General features: G+C 41.5%; 1 pseudogene; it reads right to left on the reverse strand.

Moving 5' to 3' along the window:
* LOC102239605 overlaps window positions 1-2,784 on the reverse strand; it is a 5,218-nt pseudogene extending 2,434 nt beyond the window's left edge.
* Window positions 2,785-7,535: the final 4,751 nt, after the last annotated feature.

Raw genomic sequence — 7,535 nt, forward strand, 5'->3', positions numbered from 1 at the left:
AAATTACAGTCATGAAACAGCAACGAAAATAATTTTATGGTTGGGGGTCACCACAACATGAGGAACTGTATTAAAGGGTCGCGGCATTAGGAAGGTTGAGAACCACTGCTCTAGAGCAAGAAAATATTCTCCAGTTTTTCCACTGCAGAAATAGAAAAAGAAAGCAATTTGCAGCAAAGTTCTAGCAGACTTAGGGATAAATTAACATTTAAAAAAACAAAAACACCTTCCTAAAGCTCTGTGCCCTATTGGGATCACTCTAGTTCAGTAGATGTGCCCAAAGGTATCTGCAGAGGGGAGAGAAGTCCTCTTAAAGTCTGAATAGTTCCCCAAATCCCCGTCCATTTCACTGCCGTCTTTCACTCTCTCTCACTCTCCACTACAATGATCCTTCACTCTCCCAATACCTTCTTCTCTATCACAATACAAATCTTTTAAAATGCCTTATTTTCTTCTTTCTGCAAGACATTTTCTCCTTTGTCGTATTCACCAAAATCTTAGGAAATCCAACTGAGAATTCTGCAACAAATGAGATCTCTGGTTATTCTGACCTCTGAGAAAGCTCTACCAGTCTCATTTGTAACCTGCTCACTTTTTCTCTGCAATTTAATAATAATGCATCAATTTGTTTTCACTTAAAAGCATTTTACTCCGCTTCTTATTAAGACAAAAAGACACTAGTGAATGTGAAGTGGAAGCCTTTTGTATTAGCCTTAATTGAAGAAGAATCCCTTCTGAAACAAGAAACTAACCATGTAATAAATTAAGCCCTATTTATTTACAGGGCTGCCATTCAGTAAAATGAAGGAAAAATGTTATTTCACACTGGTTTCTAGTGAACATTAAGTTTCTGAAGGCTCAGCCTTCAATTGTCTATAGTAATAAAATAAGGAGAGACTAAGAATAGATGAAAACGAATTGCTTTTTCACTGACAGTGTTATTTGTGTTCTTTTTATCAATCATTAGCTCAAAATTTAAAGTAACATTTTAATTTTGATTTTTTTTCTCCCTTCCCAAGTTCACTCTGGTGGAAGTGCTAATGATCAATTAGAATACCCAAATGTAGAAAAAAGGAGAAAAATAAATGGTATGTATAATTCACCGCCTAGACAATCCATCCCTAGGTAAATAACCACTCACTGTATTTCTCTAATGTTCTTACTCCCCAGGCACTCAAAAGATTTTACAGAATAAAAACTGCACTAATTAACTGAACATGAAAGGAGTCCGTTAATATGTCTTTTGAGGGATTTCAGTGCTTTCCATTCCCAGATCCTGGTACAATTCTGATGAAGACAGGATGCCTCACACTACCACCAACAGTGCACGAAAAAGTGCTCCAAACCCCCTGGCTACCATTTTCACCATCCTAACCCAGCGGACTCCCAGAATCAAGATAGCTTCCGTTCCAAGAGCACCTCTTACCAGTGGTTCTCAACCTTCTGGCCCTTTAAATACAGTTCCTCATGTTGTGACCCAACCATAAAATTATTTTCGTTGCTACTTCATAACTGTAATATTGCTACTGTTATGAATCGTTATGTAAATATCTGATATGCAGGATGGTCTTAGGCGACCCCTGTGAAAGGGTCGTTCGACCGCCAAAGGGGTCGCGACCCACAGGTTGAGAACCTCTGTCTTAGACCCTCAGCCTTCCGGCTTTTTTTTTTTTTGTTACACTCTCCTCAGTATGACACATTCCCACATACTTCAGAGAAATCTTAACTATTATCCTCTTCCACCCTTGTTCTTCTAGCCCAAGAGTCTCCCAGAACTTTTTCTGCTCCAACGCACAAATCCCTCCTAGCACTGATTCCCAGTACACACTGTTCTTCTCTCAGTCCTACATCAATTTCAGCCTTGCATAAGCAAAGTCCAGGTGGTGGTGGTCAAAACTCCCCTGTGATCCTGGTCATAACTTACGTTGGCAATTTGAGAGCATTTATTAGTAGCCAAGTGTACATATTTAAGGGCAGGAGAAAGAAAAAAGATAGACACCAAAACATGATGACCTTTTAAAAAGTAGCTAGGATAGGTACAGGAACAAAACAAACATATTACTTCAACGCCTCTTTTTTCATCCATATTCTCTTTGTTGGTACATCTTCTGCCCATTTTCCCTCATTCTTTCTACTTCCAAAATGCTCTCCCTCAAAGGCACTTTTGCCTTTCTTCTGACTATCCCAGAATCTTGCACTATGCCCACACACTAAACTGTGTTTAGCTACCTGGGATAATGATACTTTCTTTAAAAAGTCAAAACTGTTCACACTACCTGGTTACATGAACATGAGATATAACACCATTTAATGGGGAAAAAATCTTTAAGCATGTGTCAACCAACCTAGGTGCCAGTCTCCACTCCATCACTTACAGTTGTCCGATAGCCCTAGACAACTCACTTAAGGCACGGGGTTCTTACTCAGCTTCCTCGGCCATCACATGTGTAGAATAATATTTGCCTCACCTAATTCCAATAATCAACTGATAGGATGATTTTAAAAGTTTTTATAAACACACTAGTTAACAAAGGTCAACCGTGACACCTAAAAGTATGAGGCCCATTCAAATAAAGCAGTTCAAAGACTACATAGTGGGAAAACCTGGAGTCGTGCTGAAGACAAAAGCAACTCCAAACCTGTATAATCACCACATTAAAATGTCCAACTCAAGGAAGAATAAAGGGTAGTCTCAGCTGTTGGGTCCACCCCACCTCCAGATCCCAGGCTATAGTCAAAAACAGCTCCATTGCCTGCCAATCGGTGAGTGCCAAAGCTCTCCATTTGGGTAGAGCCCTATTCTAGAATAGTTTGGGAATGAATGAGGAAACAGTTACTCTGGTAACTGCAGCTGCACTGTGATGGTGAAGACCAGCACGACAATTGTAGAGTAAAACCTTTCTCCATTTAGACTAGCAATGTCCAACCAAGTCAGGGTACCTGCGATTCTATCCTTCATGCCAGACTGAAGATAAAGCAACTGTCTGCTTTTCAGACTACCGAAATTTAATACAGTACATATATACTATATCAAATACACATATAAATACACACTAAGCTGCTAAATCCTTAGAGGGAAAGGAGCAAATATATATTGAGCTCTACGTGTCAGAAACCATAAGGAAACAGAGATTTCATTTAATCCTCACAAACACCCTGTAACGTAGATATTATTATTCCTATTTTTATAGATGAGAACACTGAAGCTTAGATAGATTAAATAACTTGCCCAAGGTCACAAAGCTAGTAAGTAGCAGAGTCAAGACTTGAACTTGGTTTTGCCTAATTCCAAAGCCCACTCTGCTTCTGGCATTTTTCTTAATAGCAAAACCATGGCAAACTTCTTGGGTCTTCATTTCACCTTAATTCCTGGCATACTATCTAACTGCATGTCCTCGTTGTGCCTTTTATAACTTCACAAAGGGGCTGATAAAAATTTTCCTTAAGACTTCCTCTTTATCTTTTCTTTTCCTGCATTTACTTCCTATTCCTGCACAAACTGTTCTTTTTTAGGCTGAATCACTGGGATAAGTCTGCCACACAACATTTTAGCATTAATATACCTAAAGAATAAAAGATCTGTTTCCTGCTTTCAATACTTTAATATCCACAGTTTTTGAGCATGGTATAATTTTATTTTTTTAAAAAATATATATTTGTATTGATTCTAGAAAGGAAGGGAGAGGGAGAGAGAGATAGAAACATCAGTGATGAGAGAGAATCATTGATTGGCCGCCTCCTGCATGTCCTCCACTGGAGATCGAGCCTGAAATACAGGCATGTGCCCTGACCGGAATCGAACCATGACCTCCTGGTTCATAGGTCAATGCTCAACCATTGAGCCATGCCAGTCGGGCACGGTATCATATTCTAAACTGGTTCCTATCATTTAAAGAGTGGTAGGGCCTAGCTAGTACATTGCTTCACACACAGTAGGTGCAGAGGGGAAATATTTGTTGATAAATTGATTGAGAAAGATTTCTTTACTCCTTTAATGAACTTGCTATATTTAAATCAAGAGACTTTACAGGAGCTCAATTCTAAAAATGAATTATTTCACATTAAAGATAATTTTCTGGAAAATTTAAAGATGATTCAGAAAAAAAAGATAAATTGAAATATAACAATCTAGTGTTTAATTCCCTAAATAACTAATGGACTATGAACGTAAGAGTTTAAAAGGCTTGGTTTAAAAATACTGTTATTTCCAAAATAAATAAACAAAACAAACTCAGAGATACAGAGAAAAAAAATTGATGGTTGCCAGATGGGAGAGGGGCTACGAGGTTGGGTGACAAAGGTGAAGGGATTAAGAAGTACAAATTTATAATTATAAAATAGTCACAGGGGTGTAAAGTACAGCATAGGGAATATAGTCAATAATATTGTAATATTGTGTCAGGTGGGTACTAGACTAAGCTGGGTGATCATTTTGTAAGTTAATAAATGTCTAATCACTATGTTGTATACCTGAAACTAATATAATATTGTATGTCAACTGTAATTGATACCATAAAACACTTATGGTGATAAGACTGACATTTTTCATTTTTTACATATATTAAAAATTTTCTGCAATAAATGTGTTACTTTTATAATTAAGGAAACTGATCTCATTCTGCATAACTATGTATTTTTAACATTTTCTATACAGCGTGGGTTTATTTTCTCAGATATAATCTGTCAGAATTTAATATTCATTAATTCATGCACATGTCTCTAGAACAACTTATTATATAATATCAGCACATTTAAGATATTTTCTTCATTCACGTAATCTTTTTCTTGCTTTCGGTGGATTGTCTCTATCTCTGTATTCTTTTCAAGCAGGTGCATGTTCTTGTATACTCTCCATAGAACACTGATTATCAATCTTTTCTTGGTAACAAACACAAGTTATGACATTTTCCCCTGACAAGGTCCAGTTTACCTGTCTTTTAACTCTATGTATGCTACCTTTCCAATGGCGTTAAAGTACTTCAATCACAGTGCAACCCAAATGGAATGAGCTACTTTATGTGGTAATGAGTTGCCTACCAATAGAAGTATTCAAAGCAGAGATCTCTCATAAAGGATTCCTGTGCTGGGTGGAGGGTTATACATGTGTATTTTATGGCTCCCTTCCTATTCTAGGATTTTAAAATCATTCTTGACAAGTCTACTTAGTGATACAATGGATCGCATACAGACCTCTGTTATGTTAAGCCTTTTCCTAAGCTCGCTGTTTAAATCAGCCAGACAAGATGCCCCTCTGATCCAGCTCAACTTAGTGTGCTTTCTGATTCCTCCCTGTGGAGACCCATTCCCACAGCATTAAATAACAGTTTCTTGCTATTTGAAATTACTGAAATGTGCTGAAATAACGCAGTCAGCAAAATGTCACTGTATGACTTACATATGGATCTGTTGCAGTCTGTAAAACACTGTCTCCATGAGGGACAGCCAAAATGAAGAATTATGTGGGAGTAATAAAATATGATAACTAGGCCTGCAACCTCAAGTATAAACCCAACTGCGCATGCACACACAGCTACAGAAAAGCCTGCTGACAATAAAAGCAAAGGAAAACCCAAATCATGGACAGCATGTGTGCACTTACTTCCCGGCGGGGCTGGCCAGGGAACTGTCCTTTCAGCACCACAGCAAGACACCCGGGCACAAGCCTAACCTCAAGCAACCAAAGCTGGCTGGTGAGAACAAGTTGTTAAAGCTCCTGCAAAGACACCAACAAGCAACTGGATGGTAGTGTCTTTAAGAATGCTAGATTCCACTCCGTGATCCTTTATTAATTTAAGACGAAATCCTTCAAATATTTTGATAAAAGTTGACAAAACCCCAAATGAAAACCAAAGGTACATTCAGTCTGCTTCTCAAACTCAACCAGAGAAACCAATAAACGGCCTGAACTATGAAGAATTGCTTTGCCAGCCCAACTAAGAACCACAGCACCTTTACACATACCCTTATCATAGTCAAGGAACACAGAACATGCTTGCAGCCCTCTCCAGGGAGAGCCTCAATTTCTAGGACAGAGAATGCTTGCTGAATACCAAAGCATCACTACTCCACCCCCACCCCCTCCAAGCAATCAAATTCTCTTTCAGGGAGAACTGAAGGCCTTATGGGTCATGAGTTCCAAAGAAAAATGCTGCAGTATTTCAAGAACCAGGTTACAGGCAACGTGCTACAAAGCTTTCAGCATTTTAAGTGTGATTTCCCCCGAGATTCCTACCAGGATGATACTGGGTGGTAATGTTATCCAGCCATTTGCATTACACATCAAAAAAATTTTTTTTGAGAAAAGAAAAAGCTCACCCACCCCTAAAAATCTTCTAATGCACGTGGAGAAAAGAGAAGTATGGAGAGACTGGGGAACAGGGAAAACCTACCACACCCGAAATCTCCTTCGGAAAGCTAAAACATCCCCCAGCCCTAACACACCGCTACCTCTCTAAAAGCTCCCCAGGTTCAAACTTGAGAAAACTGTTATAAAAAGCACTCCCCCCCTTTGCTCTCAAAGCCCTCACCCACACTTCCTGCTGCCATCCCTGCTTCTCTGGTGCCCACTGTGCAATAAAAGCCGTTTTCCCTGCAGGTAGACCTTGCTCCATGCCAATTATTCTGCCTCCCCCTGAATTAGCCAGATGCCATGCAAAGTTTCTTTTATCTACTCCACCCCCCCCCAACAGATAACACCCTTTTATTATGAACACAGATGCGGAATCCAGGGATCTCCGGATATAAAACGTATTCCCCCATGTTTCAAAAACTGCAGTGTAAGTGAGGAAGAGGGCACAGGGTGGAGTAGTTGGAAGGAACGCATGTTTTGAAGAATCTTATTCATCAGGCTGAAAAATGATTCCCCCTCCACCCCACCTCGAGGCTGGGGCCACTGAAGGGGTCTGAAAGCCCAGGCTAACCCCTGGAAAGTTAGCTGCCAAGTCTCCACCGGTGGTTGCTGCTGGCACGGAGGGGACGGAGCTGAGGGCTCTGGGGGGGGGGGGACGCAGAGGCTTTGGGGTCCTCCAATTACCATAAGAGAACTAGGGGGGAAGGGTCCACGCCTGTGGAGCTGGGCAGTCCCACCAGCCCAAGGCTAACAAGCCCAGGATGCCGCCGGTGGAGGGGAGGTGGGGGAGGGAAGGCAGGGAGGACGGGAGCTAGCTCTGCACCGGGTGGCGTAGAGGGGGAAGGGGATATTCTGAGAGTGATGTCCTCCCTGATGCAGGAACCCTAGCCTTCCCAACAAGGTCCCGGGGGGGCCCCCAACACAGCCCCAGAGCACGGGGACGGACGCAGCCAGTGAAGGACAGGAGGAGTCCCGCTGCCCTAGGAACCCAGGAACCCCGGTTCCTGCAGTTGGTACCAATCCGGGTCCGGATGGGGGAGAAGGATGCAGCAAGCCATGGGGGAGGGGGCAGAGCTGAGGGGCGGCCGAGGAAGATCCCGACGGCGCTGCCCTTCTCGGTACCACCCGGCGAGGAGCCCGACTCTGAGGAGCCCGACTCTGCCGGGCCCAGGGCGACGGGGTTCGG

This window comes from Myotis brandtii, unplaced genomic scaffold (genome assembly GCF_000412655.1).
Source record: "Myotis brandtii unplaced genomic scaffold, ASM41265v1 scaffold29, whole genome shotgun sequence".
NCBI lineage: Eukaryota > Metazoa > Chordata > Mammalia > Chiroptera > Vespertilionidae > Myotis > Myotis brandtii.